The 17,159-nt window shown below is 48.1% G+C and overlaps 1 long non-coding RNA gene across 3 annotated transcripts; it reads left to right on the top strand.

The window, feature by feature from the left end:
- Window positions 1–6,044: 6,044 nt before the first annotated feature.
- LOC135276055 (uncharacterized) lies at window positions 6,045–12,291 on the top strand. Of its 3 annotated transcripts, XR_010343611.1 has the most exons (4): window positions 6,045–6,201; window positions 6,829–6,908; window positions 8,598–8,947; window positions 9,790–10,878. It is a non-coding gene; the product is annotated as an uncharacterized LOC135276055 (long non-coding RNA). The 3 variants fall into 3 exon arrangements; XR_010343612.1 differs by lacking the exons at window positions 8,598–8,947; window positions 9,790–10,878 and adding an exon at window positions 12,152–12,291; XR_010343610.1 differs by lacking the exon at window positions 9,790–10,878 and having other exon boundaries at window positions 8,598–9,054.
- Window positions 12,292–17,159: the final 4,868 nt, after the last annotated feature.

Raw genomic sequence — 17,159 nt, 5'->3', positions numbered from 1 at the left:
TTGTAAAGAAGTGATGCAACTTGTCAAATATTTAATAAAGAATTATGGAAGCTGGAACATTTTCTACATCAAGTTTTATGGGTTGTTTGATTTAAAGCTGCTTTGTGAATGCACCGTCTTAATTGTTTCAGAGGGGTTTAAATGCCTGCAGATTTATAGTATGTTCATTTCCTTCATCTCCCTAAAAGCTCTGCACTGTTAAAAACATTAAAGCCTGGCTGGGCACGGTGGTTCAAGTCTGTAATCCCAGACTCTGGGAGGCCAAGGCGGGCAGATCACATGAGATGAGGAGATCAAGACCAGCCTGACCAACATGACAAAAGCCCATCTCTACTAAAAATACAACAACAACAACAAAAATTAGCTGGACATGGTGGCACATGCCTGTAATCCCAGCTACTTGGGAGGCTGAGGCAGGAGAATTGCTTGAACCCAGGAGGCAGAGGTTGCAGTGAACCAAGATCATGCCATTGCACTCCAGCCTGGGTGACAGAGCGAGACTCCATTTCAAATACAAAAAAATTAAAGTCTGCACAAAACACACAGCTTAAGCTTACTAAGAGGATGCACATTATTCTTACCCATCTGCTGTTTTATTCTTTTATTAAACTAGAGAATTACTGATTTTATATAAAATGTATATAATCCCTGTGAGTCTATTCCTCAAAAGGCATCTTTGTATGCCTGGCCCTCAACTTGTGTGAGAGTTAAGGAGACTCAATAATGAATTCCCAGAGTGCTTCTCAGAAAGGTGCTGTCAAAATCCAGACCGTGTGTCACTGCCCTGTGCAAACCCAGTGGCATTTTTCCCCATGCCATTTCATTCCGCTCAGATCATCTCAGGCTCCTGGAGAAGTTTCCCTTTTTCTTTAGTACTCAGCTTCCTCTTGATGTGCTCAGCCCGTCCCCCGGGGCAGAGGAGATACCTGGGAAGCAGGTCATCCTGTCATTTCGTCTTTGTTTTTTTGCGGCTTGTCTTTTTCCATTAACAGTAGATGGCATCTTGCTGGGAAGCTGTCGGCAGCACCTGGAATTCCTGCCCCCTCCTCCAGGGTTACGAGTACACATGAGAGGTACACGTGAGATGCACAGTTGGACAGAGCCACTGTGAATATTTATATGTCCATCCTTAAAACCACCACACAGTGGAATGAATTACATCAATGACATAGTTGCTAGATTAATATGCTTTTAACCTGCTCTGAAGTCCACGCATTCATCAGGCACTTGTGAAATATTGAAGCCCCTGGTAAAAGTGTTTGTGGTGAGCATGAGTATCCGGAATTCTGACACTAGCTTTCCCGGGGTTGACCCTCAGAGCCATGTTCAAAGGGGTCCGTGGGGTAAGAACGCAAGGCCGCTTTCTGACCATTTTCTGGGAGAGAACACTTGTCAAAACAGTGAGCTTCTGGAGAGCTCAGGCTGGAGAATCTCTAAGAAATCATTTATAGGACTTGAACTGGGCAGGAAAAAACAAGCATGAGCTTACTGAAGCCCTAAGACACAGTCCCTGGTAAGTAGACCGCAGCACCCAGCTGTGACCCAGTGGGGGCTGAAGAGGGCAAGAGGGTCCCTGTTGGGTCCCTTGTAGGGCTGACCTTAGGCCAGAATGGGAAAAAGGTCAGCCAGTGCCATTAGCCTGTTGCTGTGTTCCTCCCTGCCCAGCCCCCTCCGCAGTGCCCCGTGCCACTCGCGTTCCTCCTCCCCTTTCCCCTACAAAGTTCCCAGCTGGGCTGCAAGTCTTGGGTACCTGGACTGTTGACAGCGCAGAGCCCTCCCCTCACCTCTTAGGAGAGTGGCCCTCACTTCACGGGGGCCTCCTGGGGACAAGGCCTCCTGAGCCCTCAGTGCTTCCAGGGGAAGGTCACCTTCTCCCAGGCCCTCAAAGCACGGAGTCCCACAGGGGTTCGACTCTTCCAGGTCCTCTGCCTTGGTGTTTGAGCTGGCTGCGATAACTTCATCCTCTTTCTGGCCAGGTGCCCCTAGAACCTACCTTTTCGATGTGCCCTTTTACCAGAGCTCCAGGCCCCCTCCCTCGCAGCTCTGCGGCCTTGCTGCCCAGTTCCCAGTTGGAATCGGGAGGGGAGACCGTGTTTCCGCCGCGCCTTTTTGCCCACTGCCAACACCAGTTCTTGGAGAAAGCCTTTTTTCCTCTCCGAGGAAAGGGCTTACTTGCAGACAAATTAGTTTGGAAGGAGTGTACGGTACTAGGGCAAGCGCACCCCCAAACTGAGCAGACTGAAACTGAATAGGGCCGAGAGGGTGGTGAGAGCCACATTCCTCTGATTAAAGGCAGATTTGGGTAGTGTCTCAGCAGTGCCCTTCCAAGGGAGTGTTAAATACTGTTGCTAGAATCAAGGAGTCAAGTTCTCAATCCTATTTGGCCTTATCCAGACTGAGTACCACAGCTAAAGGCAGAAGGTTCCACGCTCAGAAGCCTAGGGCTCAGCAGCCGGAATCACGTGCTCATGGAGTATGTGGCCCTGCAGCGCCGGCCTTGCTTTGTCTAATGCTCTCCGTTTCCACATGAGTCCTGGGGTTCTCGTCCTCGATCAATCCAGTTAGGACCAGTACTGTGGGCCTGGAGGACCAGGTTTTGTTTGCATTTGTGGCCTTGGACTCTGCTAGGGCACCCCTGCCTCTCCTGTACAGACCCAGAACAGCTGCCCCTGTGGGCGCTGCTCCCGGGTAGAAACCTGAGGGCGAGGGTGGTCATTTTCCGACTGTCCCTGTGGGCCGTGGAGTCGGGCAGGACCTCACTCACCCCACCACCTCCACCTGTGGTTTGTCTGCCGCAGAGGGGCTGCTTAACACTGAGCTCAGGAAGAGCAGCCAGGAGAAGCTACACGAATGGCCCAGCTTGGGCAGTTGGGGGCTGGGGGTAATGGACAGACCACCCTGGCCTGGAGGCTTCCCCAGCAGAGACACAGCCAGCGGGGATTCCATCCTCCTTCCCAGTTCAGGCAGAAAACCCAGGTTTCCCCAGGAAATCTGCAAGCACATTAAGCCGATCTCTCCTTTAAAAAAGTGCAAGGATGGAGACAGTCCTACCTGTCCTAAGCAGGATGGGCCCTGTGCTGGGGGCCAGGCAGTAGCATGCTGGCACTGTAGGTGGGGAGAGGGCCAAGGAGCCCAAGAGGAGTTGTCAGCAGGACAATTTAAAGAGTGTGAGTAAACCAGGCTCAGTGACTCACGCCTGTAATGCCAGCACTTTGGGAGGCCGAGGCGGGCAGATCACCTGAGAGATCAGGAGTTCAAGACCAGCCTGGCCAACATAGTGAAATCCTGTCTCTATTAAAATACAAAAATTAGCCGGGCCTGGTGGTGTTCACGTGTAATCCCAGCTACTTGGGAGGCTGAGGCAGGAGAATCGCTTGAACCCAGGAGGCGGAAGTTGTAGGTGGTAGGATGTGACCACTTGGAGATCTGCCATCCTACTGCCCACACATCCCAATGAGCAATAAACTCATTTGTACTAAGATGGGAATGACTGATAGGCTAAACACATGACCCTTCCAGAAGAATTTCTAACAAATACCAAAGGTGATGCTTGGTTTAAATCAAAAGGAATAAGGGTCAAAATTATGGCATTTATGTCTCAGCAAATTGGGGAGGTTTTTGAGGGTAGGGGCCTACTAAAGTCTACAAAATCCACTGTGAACATGAGGTGCCAGCACAGTGTGAAAAGACATCCTGATCTCTGGGACAGCCCCAGTTTAGAAATACCTAATGTAGATGAGGGGTTGATAAGTGCAGTATATCACCATGGCACGTGTGTTCCTATGCAACAAACCTGCACGTTCTGCACATGTACCCCAGAACATAAAGTATAATAAAAAATAAAAATTGTAAAAGGCGCTGCACTGCCTTTCTGGCTGCCACAGGACAGAACCCCCCGCCTCCCTCTAGCCTTCCCCACACCACAAAACAAGCGTCTCATATTTTCCAGGTACCTTCCAGGAACAACATAAACTTCCTTCTGGCCAACAGAAGTGAAGGACTGAAGGGACCAGAGACTGAAGACTGGATTTTCTACTCCCAGGAACTCTTTGATGGAGTTCTGAGATGTTGAGTTTTTAAAACAGTTTCTGTTATTAAAGGATTTTAGGTATTAACTTGTAACATACAGTCATGCACCACATAAAGACATTTTAGTCAGCAACGGAGCCCGTATACAATGATGGTCCCATAGGATGATAATGGAGCTGAAAAGTTTCTGTCTCCTGGTCATATTGCCTAGTGACATCATAGCCTTTGCAATGCTTCACCCTTTCTGTGTTTAGCTACGTTTAGAGGCACAAACACTTAGCATAGGGTTACAGTTGCCTGTTGTATTCAGAACAGTCACAGGCTGTACAGGTTTGTAGCCTCAGAGCCATAGGCTGGGCCATATAGCCTAGGTGTGGAGCAGGCTATGCCATCCAGGTTGGTGTGAGTACACTCTGATGTTTGCACAATGATGAAACCACCTAACAACGCGTTTCTCAGTGTGTCCCAGTTGTTAAGCAACCCATGACTGTATTTAATATTGTTTATAGCAGAAAGATTGAGTTTGGGATTTGTCTTTTGAATTCTAGTTATGTAGCAATCTTAGCAATTCTAAGACTCTGCCGCTGGGGTCGTCACCCTCCCTCACAGCCCCTCTCGCCATGACCTCAACCCCCTATCCTGGCCCTCTCTTGCCTTCTCTGCATTCTATATTTACTTAGAAGATCCTTCTTGTTCATCAGTTGAGGTTGTCAGGGGGACATGCCCTCCCCAATGTAATGAGTGTTTAAACAACAGTCAGGCCTTTGAACCCCAGGCTCCAGTTAAAAAGTAACAGGCTACATACTGAATCAATACGAGGCAAATATTAGCTACAGAGGCTGAGAGAGATAGCATTGGGAAACACTTGCTGCTGGTGACATGCAAAGAGCAGTGGCCGTGCCCACCTGAGGTCCAGGAACCCCTGGGAGCCCCATGACCTTGGGTCGTTGTCCTGCTCACATGTTGAACATCGAAGTCACCAGCCCCTAATTAGCTTCTAGACCTCCCTTGGTCTGGACTTCTGCAATATGCCGCTAACGGGTGTCCACTTGATTTTCGCCTTCCTAGTCATCTTACACCGTGTTAGCCTGCTTCCAGCAAAGCTCTGATCTTGTCAATCTGCCGCTGGAAAATTTTCCATGACTTCCCACTGCACTCCTGACTGGTGCTCAAGGGCGTCTACCTGCTCATCGGGATGTGTGGGCAGTGGGATGGCAGAGCTCCGCGTCACATCTAATCACCAATTCCCAGTCTTCTTTCTCCCCCTTAGGGTGCTGCCTTCAGTATTATCAACGATTTCTTCTGTCTTCTTACTCTGTCTTTGGTTTTCACGACATTTCAATCTTCTGGTTACTCTCGCACTCTTGAAATATTCCTATTTTTTTCTCCTCCCCTAAAACTAGGTGTTCCCCAATAATTTGTTCTTGGTGAGCACTCTCTCTCCCTCTCCCTCTCTCTCTCTGTCTCTTTCTCCTCTTCCTCTTCTCGTGGCTTAAGTTACTACCTCCGCGTGGACAATTCCCAGGTCTGTCTCCCGCCCCGCTCCTCTCCAGACCCTCATCTCCCAAAGCCTGATGGACTCATCATGAGACATTCCTCAAGTCACTCGAACTGAAAATGTCCCAGTCTGAACTGACGCTCCTTTTAAACTTACCCTTCTCCGTGTTTCCAAATCTGTGGGAGTTCTCTTGGATCTTCCAGGCATCCGCACTGGAACTTCCTCAGTGACCTTTCACATGGTTTTGCTCCCCAAGTTGAAAGAGTGACAAAGTTCAGTTTTCTATTCATGCATTCACTCTCATTTATTCAACAAATATGTGTTGAGCGTCTGCCATGTACCAAGCACTCGTAGGAGCTACAAATACTGTAACTAAAACAAAAGAAAGATCATTTCCATCTTGGAGGCAACAAATGAGAAACATATAAATAAGTACAATGTATGGTGTGCTAAGTGTTGATAAAGCCAGGGGAGAAAATAAAGCAGACAAAGGATCCAGGCAGTATGGGAGGGTGCAATTTTGGATGGGGTGAGTCAGGGCGAAGAGCATCAGGAGGAGCATGAGCCAGCCGGGAGGCTGCTGGGAGAAGAGCATTTGGGCAGAGAAACAGCAAATCCAGAGGTCTTAAGGAGGAGTGGGAAACAAGATGGAGCCCCTTTGGGACTACACCAAGGTGAGCCATCGGTTAGCCAAGTGAAGGGTCAGATAGAAAATAGGAGGATGGATGTCAAGGAGGTTCAGGCTGGAGCCAAAGCGTCGCCAGCATGTACATGGTATTTTAAGCTGTAACACTGAAAAGGAGGGTTTCAAGGCCAGGATCGTGAGATAGATCCAGGAAAGGGGGAGAAGCCAGAGAGGTGGGAGGAAAACCAGGATATAGTGGTGACCCAGGAGAGACTGGGCTGGGAGGGGAGAGTCTGTTGATGAAGGGCAGACCAAGTATGGCCCGTCCTGCTGGTAGGTCAGCAAGATGAGGACTGAGAAGCGATCACTGGAATTATCAATGTGGATGTCATTGGTGGCCTGGAGAATAGGAGAGGTTTTGCTGGAATTTGGGGGCAGATGCCTCACTAGAGGAAGAAGGGGAGGCAGAACTGGAGACAGAAACACCCATCGCAGCTCAGGCATCTGGATTCTCACCTTTGTTTCCACCCTGTCTCCACCTCGCTTGCCTCTGTAACTGCCGCTGCCCAAGTGATGACAATAACATCCTGACTGTACCTCCCGCTTACCCCCTGCCCAATTCCCAGTCCGGTTTGCTCTGGTGCAACCCAACTCCAATAACTACATTCTCTTGCAGAAACTCTTCAAAGGCTTGCCTGTATTGACCAATGAAAATGAAACTAAAATCTACGCTCCTTATGACCAAGGTCATTCAAGGTCAGCTACTAACTCACTTTTTCTCTATGCTCCTATAGTCACATAAATGGAACTGTTCCACCCCCGTGCAGCCCTTGCATTGCAACCTTCTTGCTTTTGCTCCCACAAATCTCTCTACTGGGAGTGACCTTCTCATCCAAATCTAGCCAACCTTCAGTGCCCATCTCAAATGTCACCTCCTCCATGAAGCCCTTCCTGATTCACCCCACCAAATGAAGTTCCAACCCTCCTCTGAGCTTACAGCACTTTGTCCCATTCTGTCTCTTATTATGGTTATTTGTATGACTGTCTCTGCCCTTTATATCACCAGAAGCACCTGAAAGCGTGGGGCTAAATCAATGACCTCTGTACCTTGGGTGCTCAGTAAAACTGGATTACAGTAAACTAGATGCTGCTGGCTATAGGGAGGTTTGGGGTTGTCTGTGGATTTCTGTTTGAGGATCTTTGCTGTTTCCTGGCTGTGTGTATTCCTGAATAAACGAGGATTGCCCACCTCACAACCCTGATGGAGGGGCTGGGTTAACTGCAAGACAGTCATTTGGGGCTGGGCGCAGAGGCTCACACCTGTAATCCCAGCACTTTGGGAGGTCAAGGTGGGAGAATCACCTGAGCCCAGGAGTTCAAGACCAGCCTGGGCAACATAGTGAGACACCTCCCTCCATCTCTATAAAACATTTTAAAAATTAAAAAATTAGCCAGGCATAGTGGTACTTGCTTGTAGTCCCAGCTATTCCAGAGGCTGAGGCAGGAGGATTGCTCAAGCCCAGGAGATGGAGGCTGCAGTGGGCCATGATTACACCACTGCAGTCCAGCCTGAGTGACAGAGCACAACCTTGTTTCTAAATGTCAGGTGGAGTCTCTGGCAAGAGAGCAAGAGAGGAGGCAGCGCGATAGTCACGAAGACACTGAAACTGCAGACAGTGATCTGCTGGGACAGTCCCACTGCCTTGGCCTGAGCGTTTTGATGCCCCTCGACTCTCTCTGTTTCCTGAAAAGTAGCAAATGAACAAGCTGCCCTTTTTGCTCTGCCTCTCATACTTGTAGACACAATTTCCAAGCTCCTTGTCTCAGCAACAATTTAGTCCTTCAGAGATGACAGTTTCCCTGGGGGCCTCTGGGCATCTGAGCCACAATTGACTGTCTATGCAAAGGAGCCTGGCAAATGACTCCTGGTGGCTGCTTAGTGATCTTCTTTAGGTTTTCACTGAGGGCACGATTAAGGGACCTTGTGTTTGGGAAAGGAGGCTGCCCCGGAAGAGTGAGCCTTCCCTGCTTGTTGGTGTGGGACTGAGAAGCTGCAAATTGGAATAACAACCTCCACTTGGGATCCTCACAGCTCAGAATGGTGGGTACATTTTGGGAACTCACAGGTGGATTTCCCAAGATCATAAGGGCAGAGCACCAAAAATATACAGAGGGAATAGCTGAAAAATGGTTGAGGGATCCCAACTCATCTTTATTTGTCCTTCTTGAGATTTTTTTAAATAGAAAATTTTCACCTAAAAATCAAGTTTTCTGACTTCTTTTTTTTTTTTTTTTTAGACGGAGTTGCTAGGCTGGAGTGCAGTGGCGTGATCTCACTGCAATCTCCGCCTTCTGGGTTCAAGTAATTCTCCTCCCTCAGCTTCCCAAGTAGCCAGGACCACAGGTGCTGCCACCACACCCAGCTAATTTTTGTATTTTTTGTAGAGACAGAGTTTTATCATGTTGGACAAGATCTCCTGACCTCGTGATCTGCCTGCCTCAGCCTCCCAAAGTGCTGGGATTATAGGCGTGAGCCATGTGCCCGACCCTGACTTCTTTTTAAACATCAGAAGATGGATGTAAAAACAACAATGAAACCTAGAAGACGAGGCATCTGTCAGCAAGGGCTTCCCTCTTTAGATGGGGCATGGACCTTCCAGTTGGTCACACTCCCCTACACTCACTATTGTCACTTCGGGCTCATGTCACTCATTATGTGCCTGGCCCATGCAAGTGTTTGAGTTTGCAACTTCTCTACCTGGCATAGGAAATTAGGATCAATGTGAGAATTGAATGTGAGTTATCCAAATAATTATCCCATTTCTCTTAGAATATGGCTGTTCCCTCTCCTTGTTGCAATACATCCGAGGGCCTGGGGCCTATTAACTCATACATCAGGCACTCAACTTCTCGTAACTTTCTGAGTCTCCCCATCCCCCTTCTAATAGCTCAGTGGGGTTGGGAGCTACCAAGGTGCCTTTCCGAGTTTTTTGTCCTGGAGTTCTTGCCTTCCTCCAGCCTAGGAGGGCTGGGTCTAGTGGAGCATTCCTCCCTTTTGATATCGTATGAGTCAAACTTTATCATACATAAGGAGCAGAAAAAGAGGAGGAAGAAAAAGACTTCATCTCAGAGATAAAGTCTTCAATTCATTTTCCTAATCTCATAAAATTATTTTATCAAAGACACTCTACTGCCCTAGAAATGCCTCCTCTTTTTTAAAACCCTGCCCAAATAGCTATGTTAAACATCGTCTTGCCAGGAGGTCCTACTTACCCCAGTTTGGGAACAGCCTACCCAAATCGCAGGCCTGGTTCTAAGGAGGAGAAATCAAACAGCCATGTGAAATTCATTTCACAAATCCTACAAGTAGATCACGGGGGTGGGGGTGGGGAATGTGACAGAGAATGGGGAAGACAGATGCAGTTTCTTCTGCAAGAAAGCATTCATTCATTCAGGAAACAATCGTTGATCATTGTTTGCACCATGGATTGTGCTAAATCCACGGTCTTTGCTGTTAGGATTTTCATTTAATGTCGAGAAAGAAACTAATCAGAGTAAAATGTGCCACAGATGCGAGATTCAAAAATCTGAGGTCTAGATGTATTATGTAATGCAGGTTTGTTTATTTTTGCTTTAGGAAAGTGATACATTGTATATATCATCCATTATGTAACATCCTCAGCAGAGTCGGGGACAGCACCTTTTCAGCAAAGCCATTAGTATTTCTACAGCAAAGGAGCCCGCTAAATAGTCACAGTAAGTGGAATAAATAAAGACTATCAGTAGCCTCAATTCAGTTCAGGCCAGGTTTTTGCCATCACATGTGGTTCTTGCCACAAATCAGGTTGCTTCACATTTATGAAAAATTAGTCTGGGAATTGCAGGCAAGGGCTTATGTCCCTTCCCAGAGGTTCAGATCCAGGTAAAGAAGGCTTCGTGGTGGAGACAGTGCTCGAGCTGAAACTTGAAAGATCACCTGGATAGGATGCAGAAGAACTTTCCAGGCTGATGAGCCACAACACACAAGACAACAATCTACAAGGATTCCAGCAGCCCACTAGGGCAACTAGGGCCGATCCTGAGGGACGCAGGGTCCTGCTGCTCCCAGAGGGTTGGGGGCACTCGGGAGCAATAGTGGCCAGGAGTACTGACTACCTGTGTCAGTATCACACAACCCTGGGCCCTCACCGCAAGCATCCAGGAAGCCAAGTCCTCCTGCAAATTGCATTTAAACAAGATCTCCAGGAGATTTATTCATGCTAAAGTTTGAGGACCACCAATTTATTTGACACAACATAAGTGTTAGGCATAGTTCTACACTGTTTTAGAAATATGAACACATTTAATCCTCCTAGCAGTCTTACTAGGTAGATAGATGCATTATTCCCATTTTTCAGATGGAGAAATTAAGATACCAAGAGGATTAAAAAACTCATCCAAGATCGCAAAGCTTGTGAGAGATAGGCCAGGTGGCCTGGTTGCAGGGTTTATGCTTTTAACCTGAATGCTGCCTTTGCACTGCTTTGGGCACCCATCCCAAGTGATAACCTCCCTCCACCTGCAGCCACATTGAACCTGGGGCCTTGCTTCCTCTGCAATCCCAGCTGTGTTCCCCGAAGATGCACATCCAGCCCCATGTGCCCCAACCCATGGGGACCAGGACCCCTGTACAGAGCTGTCCCCAGGAGAAGGAGTGAAACTTTGATCTTTCACCCCTGGGGTTGGAAGCGACAGAGACAAGTTGACAAGAGTTTGTGATAAGCCTGTTGGTGTTGGCTTCAAAGCCCATGTTCCTCTCCTTTTTATCTGTGTTGTTGATATCTGATTCAATAGCTTCTGTTTGAGGAGGAAAAGCCAGAAAGCGGGGGCAGGGGTTGGAGTCTGCTGACCGGATGGTCAGGCCTGGAGAGCAGTGTGCCCTTTTCTTGTGTCAATTCCAAAAGGCAGGGTTTGGAAACAAAGTCAACAGAAGGCTTTTCTTCATCTCCACATAAACAGAAGCTCAGCAGTGTTTGGGGAGTTGGGCAATGCTGGATGGAGCTGACTCAGGAGCGAAGTCAACTTTGACTTACAGGTCTCTAAGCTGGCCTGGGTTTCCATGTTTCTATCAGCTTGCCTCCAGCTCAAGTCAAAAAGAAAATGCTCCAGGCCGGGCATGGTGGCTCACGCCTGTAATTCCAGCACTTTGGGAGACCAAGGTGAGTGGATCACAAGCTCAAGAGATCAAGACCATCGTGGCCAACATGGTGAAACCCCACCTCTACCTAAAATACAAAGCTGGGCATGGTGGCAAGCACCTGTAGTCCCAGCTACTTGAGAGGCTGAGGCAGGAGAATTGCTTGAACCTGGGAGGTGGAGGTTGCAGTGAGCCAAGATTGCACCCCTGCACTCCAGCCTGGCTTAGATTTATCCCCACTAGCGAGACTCTGTCTCAAAAACAAAAAAAGAAAAGAAAAGTGAAAATGCTCCATGCTTTTGTGTAGCCCGCTCACCTACCATGGAATTAGTACTGGCATGGGAGAATGTTCTGGAACATCCTGTCTTCTCCCCTCACACTGGGTGTCTACCATTGGTATGTGTAAGCTCTCACCAAGCAACCTCTTTTTCATGGCCCCAGAGTTCTTTCTTGCTCAAGGACAACTGCTTTCTAGCATAAGCCAATTCTGAGAGGGCTGGAATTAGGCCCAAGGTGAGGGGTAGGCATAGCAACCATCTACTCTGAGAATTTTAAAAACAGAGAGGAAACATTAGAGATTATTTGCTCCAAACTCCTTGCTTCACAGATAAGGGAACTAAAACTGTGAAAGGAGAGATTTCTTGCCCAAATTACCCAGCTAGCAAATAGTAGGGATAAATCTAAGCCCACTCACTCAACCTCCAGTACCATGGTGGGTTGAGTTTTTCCCATCACACTATTCGATCGCTCATCATTTGTCTTCAGAAATTTCCAGTTTATATTCTTAATCATCCATTGAATCTCTTCTTCATTCATTCTAAAGTATCTTTTAGAGCCAAGCGATGGACCTGAACCTGGAAGGAACTGATAACAGCAGCCATTCATTCCTTGGAGAGGCCCTGGAGGGGGTGCCCCACCCCTCTTCCTCCTCCCTTCAGAGCTCTCTTCTGGCTTTGGAGGGAAGGGAGCAGAGGCATCTGAGTCCTGTCACAACCCTCACGTCTGCTCACCTGTCGCCCGTGCAGGCAGCTCCCAGCAAAAGCCTTTGCTGCCTGAAGCCACCGGAGGAAAAAGAATGACCTCTGTCATGAGCACCTCTAAAGGAGAAGCAGCAAATGGGTTGAGGAAGTTACAGAATCTAAAGCAGGTGCAGATGGAAGCCAGTTCAGTGGGAAGAGCTTTTCCCTTAAGAGGACCAGAGCTCACAATGGGTTCCTCGCAGTTCTATTGATAGGGGTTTCATTGATCTGCTGAATGTGTAATGTGCTGTCAGAAAGCCCAGGCAGCTTCCTGAATCACTGAGAGAGTTTCCGAGAGTCAATGGAACAAAAAAGTTAGAAACGGAACGATGTTCTGTTGAGATTCTTACACCCCCTTGATATGCAGCCTGTCATTCCAAACGATTCACTCACCGACAAGAAAGACTAAAAATATTTAAGCATGACATTTGCCTCCGTTCAATAGACATTTTGTCATGAATGGCTGGAAATTGAGTTTTCTGAAAGATTATTGGGAACTGTCTGCCTCTGCTGCTGGGTATTTGTGGCTTCATAATGAGCATGGAGGATGCTCACATGCGCCAAATGGATCTCAGAACTAAGTCCAAGCCATCAAGTCATGCATTAGATTGGTGCAAAAATGTCAAAAACCGCAATTACTTTTGCACCAACCTAATATTAGCAGCAGAAATCAGGTTCAACTACTTTGATAAAAGTGCAAAGAGCCTGGTGGTGGTGCCTGCCCTCAGCCTGCTCCAGGGAGGGCACCCTCCCGTCCAGCCATGAGTGAAGCTACTCTATTGCAAGCTCCAGAAAGTAACTGAGTCACTGAGTTTGTTTCTAGGTGCTTCGGGTTCATCAGGTTTTACAGTGGCTTCACGGATGGTGTCGCCCAGGACCCATCTGTGAATTCAGAGACCCTCATTCTGTGCGTGAAACCCCATGGTGTTTCCAACCCAGGTTCATTTCACAAGCAAGAGCTGACCCTCCCACTCTACCAACAAGCACCTAAACAACATGGGTCCAAAGAGCCAGAACTAGACCTCAAAGGGAACACACAAGGGGTTCTGCCCCCAAAGGATGGGGAAGGAGGAGGAAGCCACCAAAATGACAAGAGTGAGGAAGCTGGAAGAGACGCCCTGTCTGGAGAACAGAGCGCAGGGAACGTCTGTCCCCCAGGGTGGGGTGCGCCTGTCCCCCAGGGTGGGGTGCGCCTGACCCCCACGAGCCATGCTGAGACAGCTGAGCCCAGACCCCCAACAAGCCAGGGCAGCCTGGCTATCAGGCACACAGCTTCAGCTGCCAAAAGAGTTTGAGTTTGAGGGCAGGACAACAGTCTTCAGGAGGCAGAGGATGTGCTCAAACTATGAAAATCTGAAGCTCAACTCTGAATAATTTCTCCCCAAATTGATTCAAACAAGAGACAGGGCTCAAGATCAAAGTGGGGCGTTGCCTGGCAGCACTGTTTTTGAACTAGCAAAAGACTGAACCAATCTGAGGAAAGTTGAAACAATGATGGCCCCTTTTTAGAGCCGGTTGCCATGGCACCTGGAAGGCACTGATTGAGAAGTCTCAATCCATGGAGTGTAAACATAAAGTTTCTTTTCTGCCCCCTAAATTGCTGCTTTCCACTGCCTTGTGCCTAATCTCTTTTGACTGTCCTTTAATGACAACTTGGGCAGATCCTGCAACTTTCTGTAGTTGGAGTATGTCCACTTCTGTGTACATTTCAACCTTGTTAATGTTTAAAAGCCTAACCTCCCCAGCAGCTGCAGAGGTGTGGCCTGGGCTGAGTTCTAAGGTCTCACCTGAGGTTGAGGGCAAAGAGAGAAACCAGATGGCTGAGTTCTTCCACTTGCTGGTGGCCTGTCAGGGACAAGAGCTCCCTGGTGTCTACTTTAGCAAGGAAGGTTCTATGGGATCCTGGTGATCTCTAAGCAGATGGTGGGTGTGGCTTTCATGAGAGCAGCGTTTGGCTCCACCCCAGGCCTTCTGTCACTGGGGACCTGCCACAGGAAGGGGCATTGTCTTCTTTTGGTCCAGACTGGGGAATGCCAGCCCCTGAGGCCCACTTTAGGCACTTCTGGAGCTCTCTGGAAAAGCTCTGGTAGGTCCTCCCGGTACTGCTGAGGCCCCAGAACTGGGATGGCAGGACTGTGTCTGTCTTCCCAGTCATAGCGCCCTACACCCCACAGGTCCCTTCTGCCCTCTAGCACAGGCAGCCAGCGGGTACTCAGCCTCTATGGGCACACAAGCTGCCTCTTGGCTCTCTCACCTCCCTTCTTCCGTGGCGTGCCCCCATGTGGACCCTCAATTCCACGGCTCAGTGGTGTCAGGCTGGAAAGCCCGCTGTCTCCCCTTCTGGCAAGGCTCATGAGTGACTCTCCAGGATCCCTTTCCCATCCACCTACATGATGAGAAGCTTTTGGGGAAGAAAAGAAGTCACTTCTCCCCAGGCACACAGCCATCCCCACAGCTGACTTTCCACCTCCTCCAAGGCCGAGTGTGCTCCCCACAGAAACCTGCCCAGGTGGTTGATGCATAGGGAGGTTTCAAGGCCTCGGAAGTTATTTGCGGAGGCGATGGTGGCCTCAGGTCAGGGCTCTCTGTAGAATGCAGGAACACCTAGCATCTTCTGTTTACAGCATCGACCCTTGGCTGTAATTCCAGAACAAGGGGAAAAGTCCCACATCACATCCTATTACTCATCCACGAATAAAGAAAAAAGAAACTCTATGTGTACTGACACAAAATGACCTCAACAATAGATTGTGAAATTTTAAAAGCCAGGTTCAGAGCACCATATGCAATGGCCCCAGTTTGTAGGAAAAGGCAGGCTACAATCCGCACATACTGTCGGTTTCTAAGGAACAGGCAGATAGGGCTGCCATATCTCTCCAACAAGAAATAACAAATAGCTGTCAGCAACTGTGGGATTTCTGGTACATCTTAATCTCTTATAAGTCCTCCCTGCCTTGCCTGGCTGGAAATGCACAGCCCCCAAGTGCATTCACAACGCGGCATATCACGGGAGGGGAAGGAGAGAAAAGGAAGCTATGACGCAGAGGCCCGGCAACTAATGTACTTGCCACTGAGTGACTGACTGACTCAGAAAATCCTAATGTAAGAGTTCCAAAGGAGGTTATGTCAGAGTCTCTTGATTTTACCAATCAGAAAACCAAGGCTAAGCAGTTGGGGAAAACTCATCACAGAACAAAGTCACCACTTTCCAGAGCCAGGCTCCACTGACAGGTGGAGATGTCTCATTGGGAGCTGATATGGATCTCACAGACATTGACTTATCTGCCGTTTCGTGGACGCCGACTTTTCTGCCTTATAATGAATGGTTGACCATTCTCCTTCACCTTGAGTTTGCTGTGATACCAGCCCAGCTGATGAATACGGGCACAGCAGCTTCCTGGGAGGGCTGGCAGCCTTTGCTCACTTTCCATTCAAATCAAACTTGACCACACTGAGAGAAGCTGAAGCTGCTCCCTGCCTTGGCAGATGGGTCCCCAATGTGAGAATCACTAACAACGAAATATACTTTAGTCAGATGAGTTAGGGGAATGCTTTTCACCTTTTTTTTTTAAAGGCTATTAGTAATCTAAGAAGGTAGAGAAATGATACTTTGATGTAGACCATATTGGTCTTTCTTTCTTTCTCCTCATCTCCCCTCATTTCCAGCCACTTTGGCCAATAATTCCTTGTTCCTCAAGACACCTGACCGCCCTGCTTTGCCCACACCACGTGTTACTCCACCAGCATGCAGATGACGGTTCATCACAATACAGCATACCTCACCAGCCTGCTGGGCCGGATTATTACTATTTTTTGGCCTTTAATATTCAAGAATGGTATTTTTGGGGAGGGGGCAACTTCTTCAGTGATAATAGGATAACTGATGTTTGACATACCTGAGTCCTTCTTAGCTGTTGTTGTTGTTTGCGGCACTTTTTTAGAACAGATATTCCAGGAATGGGTACAGAAAAGACAATCACATATTTCCGTCATCTTCCTTTCCAAGCAATGAATTTCTAATGGTGAAATTTCAGGCACCAAGTTAGGACATATGTTGAGAGCAAGGGAGGGAAAAGGAAGGAAGGGGAAAATATTTCTTGGGGTTTTCAAGTTGCCCTAGAAAGACGGCACAGTTATTTGTAAGATCAGCCTGTAACATACACATGCTCTCCTTTGCTCTCCTTCCTCCCTTCCTCCCTCCCTCCTTCCCTCCTTCCCTTCCTCCTTTCCTTCCCATACTATGAGCTTTCATCATGTATACAGTAGCCATGATTTTGCACTGGCTGCTATTTTCACTTAGAAACATGAGGAAACTATATGTATTTTTTCTTTTCTTGAGACAGGGTCTGGCTTTGTTGCCCAGGCTGGAGTGTTATGGCATAATCTCAGCTCACTGCAACCTCTGCCTCCTAGGCTTAAGCAATTTTCCTGCCTCAGCCTCCCAAGAAGCTGGGACTACAGGAGCATGGCACCATGCCCGGCTAATTTTTGTATTTTTTGTAGAGACAGGATCTCATTATTTCACCCAGGCTGGTCTGGAACTCCTGAGCTCAAGTGATCTGCCCGCCTCAGCCTCCCAAAGTGCTAGGATTACAGGCACGAGCCACTGCGCGCAGCCAAATGCAGTACTTTTATTAAAATAATCACGTGTTCAAAGAATGATGTAATTCTAAGGAAGCTGACCTTTAACCTCCAAAATGAGCTGAGTTAGGTCAGTGTATTAGCACAGCATCTTGCACACTCCAGGGATACACTGGGGACAGGGTTCCAAATAAAATGCAGAATATCTAATCAAATTTGCATTTCAAATAA

This window comes from Aotus nancymaae, unplaced genomic scaffold, assembly GCF_030222135.1.
Source record: "Aotus nancymaae isolate 86718 unplaced genomic scaffold, 86718_ANA_hifiasm-v0.15.2.pri h1tg000020l, whole genome shotgun sequence".
NCBI lineage: Eukaryota > Metazoa > Chordata > Mammalia > Primates > Aotidae > Aotus > Aotus nancymaae.
This window is presented reverse-complemented; position numbering and strand designations above follow the sequence as displayed.